Below are 22,421 nucleotides of genomic sequence, written 5' to 3'. Positions count from 1 at the left end.
TCTTGAGAAATTCTGTTAGTAGTTTTTAAAATTTTTTTTAATGTTTATTTTTGAGAGAGAGAGAGAGAGAGAGAGAGACAGCATGAGTGGGGGAGGGGCATAGAAAGGGAGACAATCTGAAGCAGACTCCAGGCTCTGAGCTGTCAGCACAGAGCCCAACATGGGGCTTGAACTCAAGAATCAAACCATGAGATCATAACCTGAGCTGAAGTCTGATGCTTAACCAACTGAGCCACCCAGGTGCCCAAGTAGTTTTTTTTTTTTAAGTTTTATTTATTTATTTTGAGAGATAGCATGAGTGGGGGAGGGGCAGAGAGAGAAGAAGAGAGAATCCCAAGCAGGCTCCAGCACAGAGCCCAAAGTGGGGCTCAAACTTACAAAACTATGAGATCATGACTGGAACCAAAACCAAGAGTCTGATGCTTAACCAACTGAGCCACACAGACACCCCTCTGTTAATAGTTCTAATACTGATTTGTACAATCCTCAGGATTTTCTAAATGTAGAATGATATCATCTGTGATTAGAGACAGTTTTACTTCATTTATTCATTAATTACTACTTTTTGACCATTATGCCTTTCTGTTTTCTTGCCTATTGTACTAGCTAGGACCTCAAATACAATACTTGAAAGAAGTAATAGAAATGCCTCCCCCCCCCCCCCCAACTCCCTGGGCACCTAGGTGGCTCAGTTGGTTAAGTACTGACTTTTTGATTTCAGCTCAGGTCATGATCGCATAGTTCGTGAGATCAAACCCTGCATCAGGCTCTGTGCTGACAGAATGGAGCCTGCTTGGGATTCTCTTTCTCTCCCTCTCTCTCTGCCCCTCTCCTCCTCCTGTCCTCCCTGTCAAATAAATAAATAAACATTTAAAAAAATGTCTTTTTCCTGATAGGTAAAGATCATTCAATACTTTATCATTGAGTATAATGATAATGATGTTTTTTTTTCTTAGATGCCCTTTATCAGATTGAGATACATCCTTTTCTATTCCTAATTTGCTGAGAGACTCTAGCATAATGGGCATTGACTTTTGTAAAATGCTATTTTTTGTGTGTGTCTGTTGAAATGATCAAAGAGTTTTTCTTCCTTAATCTGTTAATATGATGAATTAAATTGATTTTCCAATGTTAGACCCATCTTACATATCTGGAATAAACTCCAGTTAATCATGATATATTACCATTTTTAAATATTGCTGTATTGGATTTATTAATATTTCATGTAGGTTTTGTGCCTATGTCTATGAGATATCATTTTGTAGTGTTTTTAGTGATTTCTTTGTCAAGCTTTATATCAAGGTTATGTAAAACTCATACATGACATGGGAAGCAATCTATTACTTTTTATTTTCTTAAAGAGATTGTGTTAACGTTTATATTAGTTCTTCTATGAATCTTTGATAGAACTCACCAGTAAGATCAGTTTGTCCTAAAGATTTCTTTGTGGGAAAGTTTTTGATAATAGATTCAATTTCTTTAATGTATATATAGCGGACTATTCATGTTTCCTATTTTATTTTGCATCATTTTGGTAAGTTGTATTTCTTAAAGAATTTGTACTTTCAACTAAGTTGTAAAAAATATTTCCTTCAAATTGTTCATAATGTTCCTTTTCTTGTCCTTTTATTGTCTGTAAGGCCAGTAATGATATTTCCTTCATTCTTGAAACTGGTAATTTGTGTTTTTTTTTCCTTTTCTCTTAATTGATTAACTTAGGGATTTATCATTTTTGTTATTGTTTTCCAAACAATTAAGTTTTGGCTTTTTAAATTTTTCTTTTCTTTTTTAATTTCATTTAAAACTGCTCTTATTTTTTCTCCCTTCTACTTACTTTGGGTTTATTTTGCTTTTCTTTTTCAACTTCTTATGGTGTAATCTTGGGTCATTGATTTTTGTGACAGATTACATTTTCCCAAAATGGTCATAATGAAATTTTTTATTCCACCCGCTTTTCTAGAACTTTACCACACTCTATCAAGCATGAAGTCAAATTTTCTTCCCCTTGAATTTTGAGAGTTTGTGATTCACTTGTAACCAATATAATGCAACAGAAAAAATGCTATGTGACTTTTGAGTTAGGTTATGAAAAGCAATGCAGTTTATGCCTTGTTAGCTATGAGTTTTTATACTTGGAATCCAAATTTTTATGCAAGAAGGACAATAGCCCTGAGGCCTCCATACTGTGAGAAAGCCAGGCCATGTAGAAAGGTCATGTGAAGGTGTTCCAGTGAGCAATCCTAGCTTTTGAGTGCTCCCAGACCAAGAGCCAGAGCAGTAAGTGAACAAAGTATTAAGATGATCCAGCCACTGAGTCCTTCCTAGCCTTCATGTTTTCCCACTTGATTCCTCTTCACTTTCAGATGCTGTAGTAGCCCCAAATTCAGCATCCCAAGTGGTGCATACTGAGGACTGCCTTCCAGTCAAAGACTATAAAAAAAAAACAAAACCCAAAACTTACCCAGGGCCAGTTCATTCTTCCCAGTGTCAATACCCCTCTAATTTCTGCCAGAAATTGGTGACTCTAAAGCTTTTGGGTGGTTGGTCTGAGAGATGTTCCTCAGGAATTCATTATCAGAAGTGGAAACTCAACATGTATCTTTTGAACTTCTGAAACAGTATTATCTGCTACCTTCAAAGAGAATTAATCTGTTTAATACAAATGTTTAGTATTTGTCATATTTTTGGTAAACTTGTTTAAGAATTAATTTTTTTTTTTACCAGTCCATAGATCTTTTATTCCTTTATGCCCATTATGAATTCATGGGAAGGGGATCCAGCAACTCAAGCCTTGCTCCATCAGTTCTCACCAAGTACGCAGGCCTGTGCTTTGGTTGAACCCAAGCACCTTTCTCTTTGGCTTCCTTATTCTTCTTCACACACTGCAGCAAGCTATCTGGACTGTTAGAGGGCTTACTATGCTTAATACACTCACTAATTCTCTTGGCAAGAATCTTGCCCCTAACTTGTTTGTTTACCACAATGCCAGTAGCGTCCTAGGCAACATTGTAGACTCTTCCAGTTTTGCCAGGTAACATTTGTGGAACTTCCTTTTTGAACAGAGCCCATTCTCTTGATGTGAACAGTATCAAATTTCCTATAGATTCCTGTGTATGTGGGGGAAGAAACAATGTTTTGTTTTCTAAAAAGAAGCCTTTGTGTTGGTCATTTTGTCGAATGACTGGTTTGGGCCAAGAGGGTGAAGTTTTCCCAGAGAGTAGCCAGAGGAGAACTGGACCTCAACTTCAGCTGTTCTCATTCCTGAATTCATGTTGGAGGTTCATGTGTCCTGTCCTAGATATGGCCCAGAAACCTTGCCCTCTGGGTAAATAGAATTTTAGGAGGGTAGATACAGCTCAACAAACCCAACAAACAAAGAAAGAAGAAAAAAGTGAAGACTTCTAGGAATCAATGGAAAAGGAAATCACAAACTTGCCTCTAGCAAGAGACCCTTAAAACCACAGGCTGGCGGTGGCAGGGGGTGGCGGGGGGGGGGGGGGGGGTGGTGGCTAGGAGCTGTCAGGGAAGGCCTTGCATCTGGCCCCAGCTTCTACACCAGGAAGGCTTTAATATCTGTGTTCCTGTCCCCCTCTGGGCTGCTTGGGCTGGTTTCAGCAGCATTGAGTGCTGTCTGCTTTTCTGTGATGTCTTGTTTTGCTTGAATTATTTTTGGCCAGGGTAGAACACTGTGTCCATTTCTCTTCTGGGAGGTGGGAACAAAAATGGCTTTGTGGGGAACAAAAAGTGAGGCCTAGCCTCAAATGCAATTGGAGCTGATTGTTATAATTTATTAAAAGTGCAATTCTGTTCAGAACATGAAATGGAGATAATGAGTTAACAGGCACACAAATGAGTGTTGAGTCATGCAAAGCTTGAAAAGGGACCCTAGATAAAAGTGGAGAAGGGGTAATGGTGCAAGTAGAGGACAAAATTTTCTGATTAGAGTCGCACTGAAGCAACTCTGGAAATGAGCACCAAGAATTCAGGGTCCTCTTAGAGGGTGAGCTGCAGTGTTAAATTGTGTGTGTGTGTGTGCGTGCGTGCCTGTGCGCTTGGGGGAGGAGTGGGTGTGGAGCTGTGTCATATGAGAGAATAGGCACAGTCTAGAGATTGGGAAAAAACAGGAAATCTTCCCACTCTGTTACTTTCTTTTCCGTCTCTATACCACATCTCCTCCTCTTAAACTAAAAGCACAGACATAAGTTACAGTATACTGTGAGTAATCAAGCTTTGGATTCAAGCACCTTCTCCCCTTACCATCTGTGTGGCCTCAGTTTTCTGTTTTCTAAAAAGTTTTTAACGTTTATTTATTTTTGAGAGAGTGCGTGCATGAGAGTGCTATGGGGAGAGGGGCAGAGAGCAAGGGAGACACAGAATCCGAAGCAAGCTCCAGGCTCTGAGTTGTCAGCATAGAGCCCGACATGGGGCTTGAACTCATAAACTGTGAGATCATGACCTGAGCTGGAGTTGGACACTTAACCGACTGAGCCACACAGGTGCCCCATGTGGCCTCAGTTTTCTAATCTGCACAATGGAAAAAAATGGTAAGCAAAGCTGGAGGATTGCTGTAATAATTGGTTGAGATGAGCTACCCCAAAGCACCTGATAGAGTGCCTGGCACTAGTAGCTGCTAGAGCTGATTGCTCCCCACTCACCTTTATCTCCTTGCCAGGCAATTTCTTTAACCCCAAATTCAAGTATTGATTGGCTTGTTACAGTTCTTGCATTTCCATGTTGCACAGAATTACAGAATCATATAACCTTTGATATGGAAAGGACCATAGAGTTTAAGGGAATTAACCAACATCTTTCAACTTGTTACTAAGTTGACAAGTATTTCTATGTGCCTGTCATTGTGGTAAGAATTGGGATACAGCAGTGAAGAAAATCCTTGCCATTTGTGGAACTTACAACCTAGAAGGGGAAGAAGGCTTTCTTTAAGCAAATGTTTCATAGATAACTAATCAATCAGGACTGTGCCAAGTGGCAAGATGAAGGGAGAGCTCTGAAGGGGAGTACAGCAGGGGACTGAAGTAGATGGGGGTGTCAGGGAAGGCAGCCCAGAGAAGTGGTTTTGGGTTGAGACCTGCGAATGAGTTGGAATTAACTCCGTGAAGAAACTGGAAGGCATCCATGTAGCTGGGCAGGTGTGGGATGGCTGAGGAGGGGCTGAAAGAATTGGGTAAAGTGGGTGGTTGGGGACTATCGAGAGAAGCTGAAAAGGTGAGGTAGGTAGGAGCTAGATTACGCTGTGCAGTCATGGCCAGGGAATTGACAGTACAACACAAAAGCAAAACAGTGTAAAACATCAGTCTTCCTTTCCTTATGTCTTTTGCATGGTTCTCTTCTGCTCTCCATGGTAATCCAGAGATGTGGGATCTTGTAGGGCAAAGGCAGAGGTGATTGAGGGTTTGAAGCTAACACTTTAAAGGCATCCAGATCATGGAGTCATTTTTTTCCAAGTGGATTAATGAAATGCCAGACATGAATCTAAGTGGTCTTGAGATGTCTTTCTACTTGGGAGCTGGCCGAAGTGGAATGTTAACAGCAAATTGTACAGCTTTTTATTTTCTTTAGAAATAATGTACTTAACCTGCTTTAGAGAGTGGTCTCAAAGAATGCTTCTTTAGAATGTCTCTACCCAGTTCACTCTTAACTGCAGGGAATCCCTCACAGAAAACCGTAAATAAGCAGCTCTGGAATTAAATTAGCTCCCAGCTATCTTAAGCAAATATCCTACAAGGGAAATTGTGTTATCTAACTGGCCAGTTGATTCTTGGATTTTTTCAGCTTCAAGAAAGAATTTAAATGGGATTCCTATGTGTTACTCTCATTTCAAATCCTCTGGAGCAGATAAACATTATCATGAAACTGGCCAAGGATGAAATTTAAATAAGTAGTGATTGGAAAGGATGACAATAAGAGTTTCCAACTCACAAAAACAGACAAATTAGTTTAATTAACTGAAAAATTTGGAGGACAAAGATATGGGGGGGTTATTTATGTTGATGTGTGATGCATGCTCAATATTTTTATAAACAAACTTAGGGGAAAGGAAACACACCAATATAATTATCCCTCAAAACTGTACCACCAAAGAGTACTTGGAGCCAAGAACATGTTTTTCTTCTTGCAAGTTACTGTCTCTTTTATATGGAAGATGACAGAGTTCTCCTTACCAAAGCAGGTCTTCCTCTGTTGTACCATTATACTGCCAGTCTGACATTGGCTTATCTGTTGTGTGTATTGTTGTTGTGATCACAATGGCTGCTCCGTGTGGTTGAATCATTGCCTGAATAAAGGAAATAGAGGTTGCCTTTATGCCAGGAGTGGCTATCTTTTCCTGATGGCTAAGGGGAAAAGGAGTTTGATAGACAGCAGAGCATACTATGGAATGGTGGAAAGACATTGGCCAATAGTTACCCAGAGAAGCTTCCAAAGCAAAGTGGATAGTTAAATTCTACTGTTTCTCCTCTTCCAACATGAAGCCACATATGCACATATGGACTCCAATTTGCTTTTCTGTTACTCTGGTTGTATAGACAAGGACTCATCCTGATATAGTAAGTTAGAGGTCAGTGTGCTTTAAATCTTGAAATCTTTTGAACCCCTAGTTTCAGCCTCTGAGGCTATGGTACTTAGAGTCTGCCTGGCTGGATCAACATTCTTTCTTTTCTCCTTTCCTTTCCTTTCCTTTCCTTTCCTTTCCTTTCCTTTCCTTCCTTCCTTCCTTCCTTCCTTCCTTCCTTCCTCTCTCTCTAGCTCCTTCCCTCCCTTCTTTTTCCCTTCCTTCCTTTCATTCATTCAACAATTACTTTTGAAAATTTACAATGTTAGAGAGACTTTTTTAAGGGTGGGGGAAATTATGGGGAGTAAGACAGACAAAGTTTTTGTTCTTTTGGTTTTCCTTCTAAGGAGACGGAATACAAAATGGATTAGCAAGCAAATAAATAATCGCAACAACTGCAAATAGTATATAAGTGCTATGAAGAAATAACATCTAAGGTGACGTGATAAAGCCTGACTCAAGGTAGGGGAGAGAGCTAATTTTGCCTGAGTGTTCAGGGACAACTTCACTGAGGGGTCCTTGAGTTGTTGTCTGAAGGACAAGAAAGAACTAACAATGTAGAGATCTGGAGAGCAAGAAGCCCAGCAGAGGAAACAGCCAGAACAAAACCCCTGATGAGAAAAAGCTTAGGGTGTTAAAAGCATAAATACAAGTGGTGGTAGAAACAAGGGCAGTAGGAAGGAAAACGTGGGTTAGATGAGATTGGAGATCATGTAAGGATTACAGTCATGGGCCTGGGGGTGAGATTTTGTTCTAGGTGCACAGGGAAGATTTTGGAGAGTTTTAAGCATGTGAATGGAATTATTAAATTTGAATTTAAAAAGTTTTAGTTTTGGTAATATACAGAGAATCATTATAGGGAGGAAAGAGTAAAAGCCAGGAAGCCAGTTCAGTTTTTTCCTCTTATATTTATTGAGATGACTGTAATGATAAGAAAGCCAATAAGAATATGATTGCATTATTACTATTATGAAAACAGAAACAGTTCCAGGATGGTTCTTCACCTCACATATATCATTCAGGATCCAGGTTCTAAATGGCAGAATTTTAGCATTTTATGTTTAGCATATATACTTAGTTTTTAGGCCTCTATTCTCTTGTTTACCAGATGACTGCCTCAGTTCCAGGCATCTCATGTAGCTATACAATGTCTGGACAATGAAGGGACTGTCCCCTGGTGATATTCTTTTTATTCACAGGGATAACTCTTTCCAAAGCCCCTTCCCCCCTCAGAAACGAGGATTAGATCACATATCAAGGGAGAATAGAATTACCATAATTGTATTTAACCTTTAAACCCATTGTGGTTCACTCCTTTCCATGGCCACATGGAAGGGTAAATGTCTGAACACAATCTGGATTCACCAACCGGGAAAAAGGGAGGCAACTTACATTGTCATCCATGATTTATTTCATTACTCTGAATAATTCATGTAAATTAAAAAAAAAACCTTTAAAATACCCCCCTCCCCCAACACCAGTCGTTGCCCATGTTACCCTATTTGTTGATAGACAAGGAGACCTCTTGCAGTGATGCTATTCTAAATATTTTCATCACAGTTTGGGTTGAACCTTGAAAATCATGAGGAACTATAATTCATAACAGGGTTTCCTGAATTTGTCATTTATCAGCTCTTTTTTACTAATGAGCTCTTTTAGTATTCTTGCATTTAATGGGGTAATGGTGACTGGCAAGTCCAGGTGACATTGTTGCTATTTTGGTCCTTCTGAGACAGCTATGAGATTGATTCATACCATCACCCTCCTGGCCCATGTCTTCATCCTCTTTGTCATTTTCATCTTGCTCATCAATGTGCCCATCTTTGCTTTTATATACTGGTGACCTGCTAGTTCCTTTTCTTCTGAAATCAGCTGGTGTAATTTTCTTCTGATGGCCCTTGCTCTGTATTACTTTGGTCAAGGTTATGGCTCTACAACTTCATCATGAAGCACGTGCTTCTCCAATTGTCCACATTGCTGCTGCTGACCTTTCTGCACTACACTGTTGATACTCCCCTTAGCTGGAAGGGGGAAATTTCTTCCGAAGTTCCCAGTCAGCAGCTCTAGATTCCCTTCCAATGCCAGATTGCTACTTCTATCCTGTGGGTTATCTCATTGTCCTCATAACACAGCCAATATAGTCATTTCTTACTGAAGTTAGTCTGCATTTGATTTCTGTCATTTGTTACCAGTGTTCCTGACTAAATATACTTGCCTCATATAAATTGCATTTTAGATGGGAAGAGGAAGATAAGTATAGATAAGTAAGGCTTAAAAAGGAAGACTGACTTGTCCTATTTAATCAGCTGAGTCAGGGACAGTGCTGGGTAGAATTTTCTTGGCTGTCAGTTTAGTGTTCTTTTCACTTTCTTGAAGCCTGTGAAATTTCTTTACCTATCCAGCCTCAGTCATTATTTAAAATCATTCAAGTCAATGTCACCAAGCTCTCCCAAGAGAAGCAGGCAATGGCAAAAATCCCCTCTGGTACATAACTCCTGCAACCTTAGTGTCATGTTTTATTGAGTCTCCAACAAGAAATGCCTTTTAGCTGGACACTGATTTTATGTCCAAATCAGGTAAGTAGCTACTCGAATGGAGTGATTTGAGAAGAAACAATAAGACGTCTTGCTTTCCATCACTCCTAAGCAGCTGACGTTATAATATCCCTAAAGGAAGCAAAATCCCACTGTCATCCAAGAGGAGAGAGGAAGGACTCTCCTTCTCCACCTCCCTGCCTCTCTTGTCTCATTTCCCTTTCCCTTTTGGGAAGCAGCCAGTTTCATACCAGCTTCTCAAACTGGAATAAGCTGACCCCTGAGGTATGTGAAGAGGGATGGGAGGCTCTAAGATAAACACAGACCATCTTCCCAGAGTGATACTTTCCTCACTAGGAAATTTGGACAAAAACTTATTTTAACATTTAAGAAAAAACCTCACATAAAATAATATAGTCAACATGTGAATTTTACATGAATTTGTAAGCTAAAACATGAGACTTACACTCAGAAGCTCCTTTGGGGTCTGCCCATTCACCATGATGCATGAATTCCCTCATCCTAAGGGACATAAAGGGTACTTTGGTAGAAAAGTTGCAGGGTACTGATATATTAAAAAGGGCATGGATTGTGGAGTGGTAAAATCTGGGTTCAAAATTTACTTCCACCTCTTATTTGATCTGTGTCCTTGGGAAAATAGTTATAGCTCCTGGAGCCATATTTCCTTAGCTATAGAATAAGGACAGTAACTCCCCTCACAGAGATGTGGGCTTCAAGGAAATGAGGTCTGAGGGGTGCCTGGCTCACAGGGGCCTGTTCTCAGTGGTACTTTCCCCCTCTACTTACACTCTGACCTGAAATCCGCCTCCAAGAAACCCTCTATTGGCCTTAGTTTTATCTTCTAGGGCCTCAGGACTAAGTAAATCCCATCTTATTTCTTCCTCCAGTACAATCCTTCAGTCATATTTTTTAAAAATGTAGTAAAATATGCATAACATATAATTTATATTTTAAACATTTTAGAGTGCAAAATTCAGTGACATTTAGTACCTTCAACAATGATGTGTAGTTATTACTTCTCTCTAATTCCAGAACTTTCTCATCCAAATGGAAACCCTGCACCCATTAAGCAGTCCCCCCATTCTCCTTTTCCCCCAGGTCCTGGGAACCAGTAACCTGCTCTCTGTTGCTGTGGCTTTGCCTATTGTGGATACCATATATATGGAATCACACAATAGCTGGCCTTTTGTGTCTGGTTTCTGTTTTCCTGGAGCTCAGAGAAATGAGGAGGCTAAAGGGAGCTCAGGTGAGGGGAAGCACATTTTACCTCAGCCTGTAGCCCCAGGCCCTGCTCTGACGCCTGGCAATCAGAGGCCCGCCACGTTGCTATGGGCCACAGGCCTGGCACAGGCATCTGCACTAGTCATCTGAATGATGAGTCTGAGGCCAGGGGCACTGTCAGATCCAAGGTCGACTTGGGCAGCAGGTGCTTGGGAAGCAATCTTTCGAGCTCACCGAGTCCAGCTGGATGCCATGCGCTGTTTATCCTTATATGGCACAACAGACGCTCGTTATAGGAGCAGCATTTGGCCAAACATTCACAGGAAAGGCAAACCAGACTGGCCCAGCCATGGCCTTTGGAAAGGCAGAAAGGCCACTCATGTGTGCAGCCAGAGAGCTGCATGGGCAATTAAATCACTCCCAAGGAAAATCTTGTTTGAGCACTAAAGGTCAGGGCCATGATTTGTCTGTGATTCTTTGTCAATACGTTTTTCTAACCAACTACCACATAAAGAGTCCATTATACGGGCTTCAGAATTGCCTGCATGCCCAGGGATGGGAACAGAAAAATCTGTGGGCAGGCCCTGTTAAACGCACCATTTAACACCACACAATTGCTCTCGGTTCTCAAGTCTGCCTTTTGTTTACTCAAGTCCTAATTCATGTGGGGGGGAAATTAGTGTAACTAGAAGTTTAGGGTCTCATAAAAGGCTTTAACTAGTTTCACAAAGATATTCACAGATGGCTGTGCAGTAAACATTGAAAAGGTCCAGCGCTGGGTGAGAAGCTGGATGAATGGAGCCCCAAAATGTGTTTGTGTTTTGCTTTAACGATTCCAGGCTGGTTATAGTAAATCACTGCATTAGATGCAGAGATTTCTGCTTTTCTCCTGGGTCTTTCCCTGTCATTTCTCACAAAGGGGACCTAGAGAAAGCACTGCATCAAACTCTGGCTTAGAACTTGAGAGTTGTGAGCATTTTCACAGGTTCTTTTAGGAAGCTGGTGTTGGGAAACAGCTCAAGCAATCTGGGCATCTGTGGGAACAGGAATGCCTCTGAATTACAGAGGCTTGGCCATGGCAACCCCAACCCCACAGAAAGAAAGGGGAGTGCCCAGATGCTCAAGGAGCAGCTCAAGTGGAGAAGCATTTCCTCCTATGGAAACTCCAGCTCAAATCCCACCTCCTCCATGAAGCCCTAAATGATTTAGAAGTTTTGTTTTTCTCCAAGTAATGTAACACCAGGAAAGGTATATGGCAGCTTAATGTTAGCATCAGAGACCTAGGTACCCTTTGTTCTTTCTGCTCTTCTGTTTCTTAGTATGTGATCTGTGTTTTACCTGGGGCTACATTGTTGCATTTAGTGTAAAAAAATGAAAATATGTACTTCAAATTTCTCTCTTACATGAACAAAGTTTGGAGGCCAGGAAGTCCAGTTTGGTAATTCCTTGGTGTCATCAGGGACCAGGTTCCTTCTAGATTATCACTCTGCTGTTTCCAGGGTGGGACCCTCATCCACAGATTCTAGGTTGGCTGTCTCAGCCATCAGATTTGAGTTCCAGGCAACACAATGCAGAAAGGAAGTAGGGTACATTCTGACCTTGTAAAGGTTAGAAAAAAAAAAAGAGCACAGAATTTGAATTCTGGGGAGATGACAGTGAAGGCCCATAGCTGAGATCAAGCTAAAATGAAATGGTAATTTTATTGATTTATTCTAAAATGTGTGTGGAAGAATGAGCCCACAACTTGGAGCTAGGGTTCATATCTTGCTTGGTTATGAATGTGACCTTTGGTCTCAGTTTCCTCATTTATGCAACAAAAGAGATTGACTTCCTAGAAACCAGGTCATGAGGCTGGGTTCCCTTGGATCAAGGATATGGAGATTTCAGGATGAACAAAAATGGGCTAACTAGCAGATTAAGAGTCCACTGAGAGGAATTGTCCTGAAGGAAAACGCTGGGTGGAACCTGGGAAATGGATCAGAGAAGCTGAGAGCCAACAAGGAAGACAACTATCATGAGGGGCTGGAGATGATGGGCTTCAGAGAAAATGGGAGAAATAAATTTGGAATTGAGGTAACCAGCAAAGTACCCAAGGGTTGAATGACTGTGTATGAACTAGGCCAATATAGTTGGCCTCTTTGCCCCGTCCCTCTTCTGTCTGAACTTTGTGGGTCTGGGAGAAGTTCTTGAAGGGGTGGAGTCCCTCAGGACAGGGCAAACTGGTGCTCAGGTCTCTTACATCTCTTAAACCCTGGGATTCTAAGTTGAATGAAGAGGTGATAAAAATCCTGAGGTAACAGAAGTTGGTCTGGGAGCTGCTGCCTCCTACCTGTCTAGTCCTGCCTGATCTTTGGTTGGGCCACAGACTTCACTGACTCTGGAGTAGGAATGAGCAATACTAGTTTCAAGATATTCAAAGAAAAAAGTTCTCTGTCAGGTGGAGATACATGAGTTAGTTCAACCAAAAGGCTGTGGGGACTTTCTGAGAGTAACTGTGCTCATCTGGAGCATGAGCCTTCTGTGATGTTTCTGTCTGGGTTTCAGAAAGGAAAGACTGAGAGGTAATGAGCAAAGGCATAGAAACCTTGCAGAAAAAGTTAAGTATTGGATTTTAGACTTTCATGCAGGTAAATATCTTTGCTGGGAAAGACAAATGATTTTTTATACTTCCTGAGAATACCAAGAATTTTTCAGATTCTCTCAAGTGGCAGAGGTCAAGTACATGCTTCCAGATAGTTTTTTTCAGCTGTCCATGAGTTAGCATTTCAAAACTCTCCAGAAATCACTGTGTTCTTTACCCAAATTCTTCGTAAGTACTCTGCATGGAATATGCACTAATCTTGGTACTCTTTATTTGATTTGATTGATGGCCTGTGCAGTAGAGAGGCAAGAGCAAGAAGATAAAACTGACGGCTGTATTTCCTGCAAGAAACAAGTCCAGCCTCTTGGGTAATGGGGGGAAGATGGGAAGAGAGGGCTTATGAAGGGAACACAGGTCAATGTACCCTGCTGAGCTGAATTGCAGCCAGCTTGGCCAGAGGGAATTTTCTGGTATGATGAGAAAAACTGAGGGTAGTGTTGTGTTTCAGAAAAAATGAAAGAACATTTTTATTTGCTTTTCTCTTATATGTCATTTGAGTGTAAAAAATAGAATCAGGATGTACCTTGGGAATGAGACATTTCTATATATTCAGGTGAATTCAAATAATTTATTAGAATCTATTTACAACAGGGAGAGTCCCATTTTTTTCATGTTAGGAGAAGCTCCCTTGTTGACAAAGTAAATAGCAAATGAGTAAAAGGACCCTGAAAATTTTTTTTGAAGGTTTGCAATAATATCCTGAAGGTTAAATCATTAAATGTTCATGATTTAAGATACACTAATTTCACCTAAATTATAGTTTAAAATATTTAGGGAAGCAATAACATAGATTTCCCCTCTTCTGCAAAGCTTAAAATAGAGTTTGAGAAGAACACAGCAACCTATGATGTTGGCAACATTTTCTTTAATGAGGAAAAGTCAGAGAGTAGTTTGAGGGATATCTTCCATGGCACATTCTCAGGTATTCCAGTGTAAGTTATTTTCTTTAAGATTGTAAGGAAGATGCATGAATAAATGAGTGAATCAAAGATGATCTCTGTTTTTAAGAAGGCAAGATATATAAAGAAAAACAGAGGGATGCCTGGGTGGCTCAGTTGGTTAAGCGTCTGACTTTGGTTCAGGTCATGATCTCATGGTTTGTGAGTTTGAGCCCCTCATCTGGCTGTCTGCTGCCAGTGCCCAGTGCAGATCTGTCTCCCTCTCTCTGTCCCTCCCCCACTCACACATGCTCTCTGTCTCTCTCAAAAATAAATAAACATAAAAAAATAGAACACATGACTGCCTAAGATAAATGCTAAATGACAAGCTTAGGTTCTGTTCAGTGGTTCACCATCTGCCTGATAACCCTGGAATGGAAACTGGAGGTCATTTTCAACTTCCTCCTTTCCCTTGCCCCTCCACCTGTGTTCCCAATTCTTGACCTTTTTTTCATATTGATTCTCTCCCCTGGAACTCCCTTTGTCCTGCCCTTCTCACTCCTTAAGGCCAAGGTCAAATGTCAACTTCAGCATGGAGACTTACTGATGTCCTCAGTGCAAAGTAACTTCTGGAGCCTAAACCTACTTGCAAAATTCTAGTGCTCTAGGGTGGACCACGTGCAGGCTGTCTTTTGTCTGGCCTAGATGAAGAAAGAAGCTGGAAAGGTTTTTATTTTCGTCTGTAAGATCTGGAGCTGAAGACAATTCAGTTGACCTTCCAGAAGAGGCATTTTTAATACATTTAAATATCAGCTGTTTGATAGGAAGTATAAGTGGTGGATATGCATCTTCTCTGAAAAGTCATGAGCATCAGGAAAGCTGGGGGGAGAGACAGAGAGATACCTGGAGAGAGAGAGACTGGGATGAGGTCTCTCCTGGGAGGGAGAAGGCCCAAACCATCCCAGTTCTCCATTTCTGTGACAGCAAAAAATGTGGCCAGAAAACATAATATTTGTATATATCAGCTGCTGTGTTTCTCATTCAGTTAACTCCTGTGACCTTTGGGTCTCTCCCATTCAGTCAGTGATTAACCTTGCTTTAGAACTACAGCAGATGAGAGCCTCAAAAAGAACAGAGAAGCATTACTTGGCTTTTTGAAAACTCCTGACAGAAATAAGAACTATGAGAGGTAGAGATGAGAGAAAGTTTCAGAGTTTGTGTATGCCCAAAATGAGGGCCTGGTGAGATGGGCCAGCTTCATCCACCCATTGAGACTGAAGAAGTGCCTTGGGCACAAGGCACAGAGTGGTAGGGAGCTGGGTAGTTGAGTTTTGGGCAATGATTAAGGCCTTACACTTCAGTGGGCGTCTTAAGACAGAGAGGATCTGTGTCCTGGTTCTCAGGAGAGTCCATGAAACTGTTAAGCCTCGTAGTTTTCTTGCACCATCCGGCTTGGTGTATAGTGTGTCTCTGTGCAAGGAGAACCCGAGATGTCTCACTGCCTCTCCCACAGCTGCCAGGTGGCATCTGAAAGCCCCTCCGTCCACGCTACCGTAGAGAAGGCTTCTCACCTATCTGCGAGAGGACCAGTGGGCCAGAAGAGGACTCAGATGTGGTGACCACACAGGGAGCTGTGACATCTCTGGGAATGCAGGGGCAGATAGACACAGGCAGCCAGGACTGGGGATCACATACATTCATCCCAGGGGATGTGAGGTGCAGAGGTGATGGTGACTGACAATGAGATACCTCCTTCTTATCAAAGGAGCTTTACCAGACTCAGTGGGACACATAGCTCTCTGGACAAAGCGATGGAAAGAAACTGGTTTGTCTGAGTTTACCCTGTCTAAGATGAGGCTTCTGTTACCAACAGGAAGGGGGGTTGGAGATAGAAACATAAAAATAAATGTCCATTTATTTGCTCATCTCAGTTCATGGCCAAATTCTTATGTGCTATAAAAGTCTGGTAAGAGATACCATATCTTGGAGTGCTGTGAGTATCTCATTTATTTGCACAGTGAAGTGCCCCGCCTGTTAGTACAACTGCTAATACAATGTCCTTAAACCTGATCCACTGTTAGTTCTTTTTGGAGGTGAGCTGGGGGTGGGGTGGGAAGAAGACTGGAGCTTCCACTAGGGGCCACCAGACACCATAAAGCAGTGGATCCAGCCATCCAGTGCAAGGTTAGCCACTTACGTAGAGTTCCTGCAAGTCACTAAAATATCCACTGAGTCCTAGCCTAAACCTGCACCCAGCCTATACTTGCACTGAAGTTTTGGTGTGGGGTTAGGAAGGGCTGTGTTTTTAGAGCACTTCAGTGAAAGATTCTCCTTGAAAGGAGCAAATGCTTCATTTGTAGGAACTGTTTTTTACAAGTTATTCTCTTACAAAGAAGCTAATAACTTAAAAATCATTTGGCAGAGTCTCCAGTTTCTTCAGAGATGTGAGATGGCTGAGTTCTCGATAGGTGATTAACAACAGTGCGTTTTCACTGGTGGATATTGCATGCAACTCCTATCAGTTACCACACATTCCAGGTTTTTGGAACTTCCTGGAAGACACTTTACCTTTGCCTGTTTCTGGGACATGGAAACATTAAAAGCCATCTCCTCAGCACTTGGGAGCCTATCCATTGGCTATCTCAGCTTTGCTTTTTAGATATGATCTCTGAGTTGTAGGTGTTAGATGCAATGAAATGATGAACAGCTTGGAAATACTTTCCTGTCTTGCTGAAGTGAGCAGTCGGCATCCTTTTTGTGGCAGAACCTGGCCTGGCACCCTCCTCAACAGCCATCTAATGAAAGACAAATATCATATGACTTCATTCATATGAGGACTTTAAGAGACAAAACAGATGAACATAAGGGAAGGGAAACAAAAATAATATAAAAACAAGGAGGGGGACAAAACAGAAGAGACTCATAAATATGGAGAACAAACTGAGGGTTACGGGAGGGGTTGTGAGAGGGGGGATGGGCTAAATGGGTAAGGGGCACTAAGGAATCTACTCCTGAAGTCATTGTTGCACTATATGCTAACTAATTTGGATGTAAATTAAAAAAAATGAAATTAAAACAAAAACTAGGTTAAAATCCTTCAGTAGATCCCCACTGAGTCCTAAATCCTTAGTGTGGCACCTAAGGACTTAGTCTGACTTTAATGTGATGTCAGCTCTTACTTTAAATCCCTCCTCGTGGTCATGCAACACACCAGATTTTTTCACTTTTGTGCCTTTGTTTATACTGGTACCCAGAATATCGTCTCCCTTTGTCCATCTGGTGAATACCCACTTGTATTTTAACACTTAACCCCTCTCCTGAATCCTTTCTTGAACTTCTAAGAAATCCTAACTTGATAACCCTCACACCTCTGCTGTACTTGTTTTATAGCCTCTTTAGTCTTTATTGGAGGAATCTAATCATGTGCTGTCACTCCTAGATTATAAGGACTTTGAAGGCAAGGACTATGTCCCAGCTAGCTCTGTGTTCCTAATGTCTGATGCCTAGTAGGCCCTCAGGAAATTTTTATTGAGTGTGTAAATCTGCCTTGACTTCTTGCAAAAATCTTGTTATGCTGCTAGTTTGACAACGGTGCTTAGAACCACCCCCCCCCCCCTTCCAGTTGGCTGGATATGGTTGTGTTGAGAGGAAAGATTATAGCTCAGGATTGGGGAGAACAGGGTGTTATCTGATCCTGACTTTAGGTTCAAAGGGCCACTGAATCACAAAGCATTTTGTAAAGCAAAGAATTCACCAACCAAAAACTGGGTAAAGGATTTCATTGTAGTTTATTATATATGGTCTCTTAAAAGAGTTTATTGCCATTAGGGATTTAGCTGACTAGGATCACACCCCCATCTGAGAAGCTCCAAAGAACCTCTTTTCAAACAAAAATTTGTTTTAGATATTTACTGAAAGGGCGGGCCTACGCCGGCCGACTCCATCTTGTTCTGTGTTCTCCACCTTGAGTGACTATGTCCCCGACATGACCCCTTTTCCGGGAAAATCGCAGAAACCTCAGATCAGGCCTCCTCCCCTTGAGTAACCTCCCGCTCACCCGTTCAAACTTCCTGATCAAAACACGCCCAGCGACCTGCGTAACAGGACTCTGACCCTTCCCCAGCCAATCGGCAGAGGCCACGACACTTCCCCAGCCAATCGGCTGCCCCTAGACCCCTATAAAACCTTTGTGCTTTTGAAACTCGCTCTCTCTCCCTGGTATCTCACCGCTGCGTCGGTGCAGGTAGGGGATTGAGCTCGAGCTAGCTCGAATAAAGGCTCTTTTGCTTTTGCATCGGACTCGGCTCCCTAGTGGTCTTTGGGGATCACGAATTCTGGGCATAACATTTACTTATTTATTTTTGAAGGAGAGAGACAGAGCATGAATAGGGAAGGGGGAGAGAGAGAGAGAGAGAGAGAGAGAGAGAGAGAGTATCCAAAGCAGGCTCCAGGCTCTGAGCTGTCAGCAATGAGTTCCATGCAGGGCTCAAACCCACAAACAGTGAGGTCATGACCTGAGCCGAAGTTGGATGCTTAACTGACTGAGCCATCCAGGTGCCTCTCCAAAGAAGTGCTTGAAATTAACTCCTGGAGAAGCCTTGCTTGAAGGGCAGGTTCTAAGAAAACTGTGACATAGAGGAAATCTCTTTACCCAGCAATTTTTACCCCTCTGTTTCCCCTTTGATCTCAGATGGTAACTAAGAGATTCAAAGTACCCTCTTTCCCCTATTTTTAAAAAAATATATACCAGAAATACTGTTTTAAGGATTTAAAAATTTTTTATTCAAGTATAATTAACAAGTATATGTGACATACTGTGTTATATTAATTTCAGGTATACAATATAATGATTCAATAGTTCTATAGCTTTCTCAGTGCTCATCAACACAACTGTACTCTTAATCCTTTTATTTGTTTCCCCTAAGCCCCCACCCGCCTCTCTTCTGGCAACCACCAGTTTGTTCTCTATATTTAAGAGTCTATTTTTTATTTGTCTCTTTTTTTTTCTTTGCTCATTTGTTTTGTTTCTTAAATTCCACATATGAGTGAAATCATATGGTGTTTGTTTTTCTGTGACTGACTTATTTCACTTAGCATTGCTGCATAATATTCCATTGTGTGTGTGCACGTGTGTGTGTGTGTGTGTGTGTGTGTGTGTGTGTGTATACACATACTGCATCTTCTTTATCCATTCATCAGTCAGTGGGTACTAGGGCTGCTTCCATATCTTGGCTATTGTAAATAATGCTGCTATAAACATAGGGGTGCAGGTAGCTTTTCAAATTCCCTTTCATCTCCTTTTAAAGACTATCAACTGTCTGAACACCTGTGATTATTAACATGCCTCACAATGTATTATAATCACATGTTTGTGTAGTTATATCCCTTATGAGATCTTGGGCTTCTGAAAGTCAGGAAAGTGAATTGTATTTACCTTTCTATCCTTGGGTGCTATGTAGTGCCTCAATAGTCAGTGCTTGATAAATGTTAGTTGAATGAAAGCATAATAAAAAATATACAGACTTCGTACCTCCTACTTTGCTTTTGAGATTTCCTTTAACAGAGAGCACACATTTTTCTGGATCAGACAATAATTTTAGATTAAGTAGAAGCACACAACACTCAGCACATATTGCAAGATTGTCCTGGTTCAGTAGTGGAACTGGAAGAGTATATACTCTCAGTCTGCAGAGTACTTTATAGTTTAAAAGGCATCGTCCACACTTTTGGTTTTATTTGACTTTTCTAAGGATGACCCTGTGACATGAATGTTTCAACAGTTTACCAGTTAGAAAACTGGTGTTCAGAGAGGTCAGTGACACCCCAGAGTTGCACAGCCAACAATGTCCTGAGCCTGAGCTAGAACTTCACTCAAGTCCTTTTGAAGATAATTTTGGAAGATTTCAGTCAGTCTTTTGAAGATAATTCAATGTTCTTTTCATTATTATACAATCTTTCCAACTTAGTTACCTCTGGACTTAGTGAGGTCTATCATGGTAATGCAATGCCAATTTTGTATACAAACTTAATTGAAATGTCTTAAAACATGAGACTAGTTTTAGTGTTTTCCATTATTCTAAGAATTATTCAGTAAATAATTGAAAAACGTATGCCTATATATCAGACATTATGTTAATAGCACACCTACTGCAAAACAGAATCCCTTTGCTCTCTGCTGGTATGGTATATGCACAATATTCTATGTACTCTAAACTCTTCACTTAAACCCAACATAATAGCAATGGAAAAATTCAGTAAGTGAAAGTATCTGCAGCCTCTTCAATTTGTGTATTTGCTCTATCCGTAGTATTAGGCAAATACGAAACTCAGTCATATCTATGCAGTGTTTAACAATAAAATGCTTGGGAAAATAGCAAACCAAATGCATGTTGTACAGTAAGTTTAGAAATTTGATTTTTTATAACCTTGGGCATTGTTAGATTCTCTACAGTGTTTCTAAATCCTTTTGCTCTATGGTGTTCATATATCTGAAAAGATAAGTATATGCAAAATTGGATATTTTCCAAGCAACGTGTCTTTCATTTGTAGTTCCTGAAGAGCTCAGCTATATGCAGTAATGTATTTATGTTTTTGAATGCTGACTATGGAATAAAGCACTATACTTAAATATACAATGCCTCTACCAACATTCTCTAAAATATTTGGATAAATGTGATTATGATTTTTATATAATTTATTGTGTTCTGTCAAATCATACAGCTCCCACTTCGTATTTTAGAAATTTGAAAATATATCCTATTTCTACCACTAGAATATGGGTTCCTTGAGTGTGACATCTATAACACTCAGTATTGTGTTTAGTTACCAGTAGAAGAAAGCTTTGCTAAGGGACTAAAGTGAATAGGAGTTGAATTACTTCATAGAATAAGAAGTCCAGAGGCAGGCAGCTGCTGGGGTTCATTTGGTGGCTTAATAATATCGAAGCAAATTTTGTTGCATATCTCTTGGTTTTTCCCTTATGCTTGAGGCCTCATGTTGCCTCATGGTTGCAAAAGGGCTGCACTCTCTCTAGTCATTGAGTCAACAGTAAGGGCAAGAAAGAAGAAGGAAGGGCAGCCGCAATTATTTCTATTCCTTTTTTTTCTCAGAAACCCACTAGTAGATTTTTGAATTACTGTCTCTTTGGCCAGAACCATGACTCAGCCATTCAATTGCAACAAAGTCTGGGAAGGTGGGTATCTAACTCTACTGCTTTTATGAGGCACAGAGGCAAGGCATAAGTGGTTGGGAGCAGCCGTTGGCTCAGCCAGCCAGCAGTATTTGCCAGAGTCCTTTTTCATCTCCCTGAATCTCCTATAGCCCCAACACTGTGCATATATATTTCAAATGGATAAAATCCCTTCAATATAATCCAATTTACAAATTATTACATTGACTCTGCCCATATAGGTTTTCAAGGGAAAGGAATTAATGTGAATGCCTGTGATGTACTAGTAGACATTCCCCATGCTCTGAATTACTTACTCTTCAGAACATTTCCTGTTTGACAGATGAGAAAACTGGAGCTCATGTGGATTCAGATGCTTGAGGTTGCAGCTAATGAATTGAAAAGATTGTTTTCAAACACAGATCTGTATCCACTCTACCACCCTGGCTATTAAAAATTAAATCACTTTGATATGAAGATCATTCTAGTAGACTGGCACATTCTTGACATTCCTTATAATTGTGAAATGGATACTATGAATGTTCTGTGATAATATTTTGGTTTTCATTATAGGCTGTGACATCATTAGTTAGAAGTTCTAAACTGCTGGTGTTTTTGAAAAGTATGTCTGTTTAAGCAGAGGTTATGGGGGTTTCTGAGGTGATTGAGTGAGAGGTAAGGCTTGTGCCAACCTCTGTTACATCTAGGGGTAGAGACAGCATATCATCTTGGGTTTGACTTGCTTTGTTCAAGTAAGAGTCATTTGCAGGGGGCCTCACAGCCATGCAGACTGAAGGTGAGGAAACACTCCTTGCTCCAGGAGAGCACAAGGAGTTTTGTACCTCCATTTGGACTGCCAAATGCAGAGCTGCTCAGTATGATCAGTATGCAGAGCTGATCATTGGGAAGAGTTTGCGTGAGTCCAGAAGGAAGGACTGAGAACTTAACTCCTGCTTCCTGAGAGTCACATCAAGGAAACAGATTGGTTGGTCCATTGGCAGAAGATACCAAGGGACCAAAGAGAACCCCACCAAAGGAAGTCTGAGGTAGTGAGCAGAGCGAATGAAGCATGTGGCAGATTCAGAGGGCCTCTGGTAAAGCATCCTAATCCGGGGGACAGGAGGGAATAAATGAGTGTAGACTAGGGGCACTAGGCATCAGTGCAGCATGCAAAGCACTGATAGAACTGGTGGGACTTGTTTTCTGTGGCATCCTGAGTCTGTGGGAGGCAACAGAAGTGGACTATCAAACTCTTCAGTTCTCTGCTGGCTTGAAGTTCGATCAAGACAATTCCTCTGGAGACTGAGTGAGCCCAGGAACTCTGGGGTGGGCTGTGGGAATCAAAGAAGGAAATCCAAATTTGCAGCTCCAAAGGGCTAATATTAGGTCT

The sequence above is a fragment of the Acinonyx jubatus genome, chromosome D4 (assembly GCF_027475565.1).
Source record: "Acinonyx jubatus isolate Ajub_Pintada_27869175 chromosome D4, VMU_Ajub_asm_v1.0, whole genome shotgun sequence".
NCBI classification, from domain to species: Eukaryota; Metazoa; Chordata; class Mammalia; order Carnivora; family Felidae; genus Acinonyx; species Acinonyx jubatus.
Note: the sequence above shows the minus strand (reverse complement) of the source record.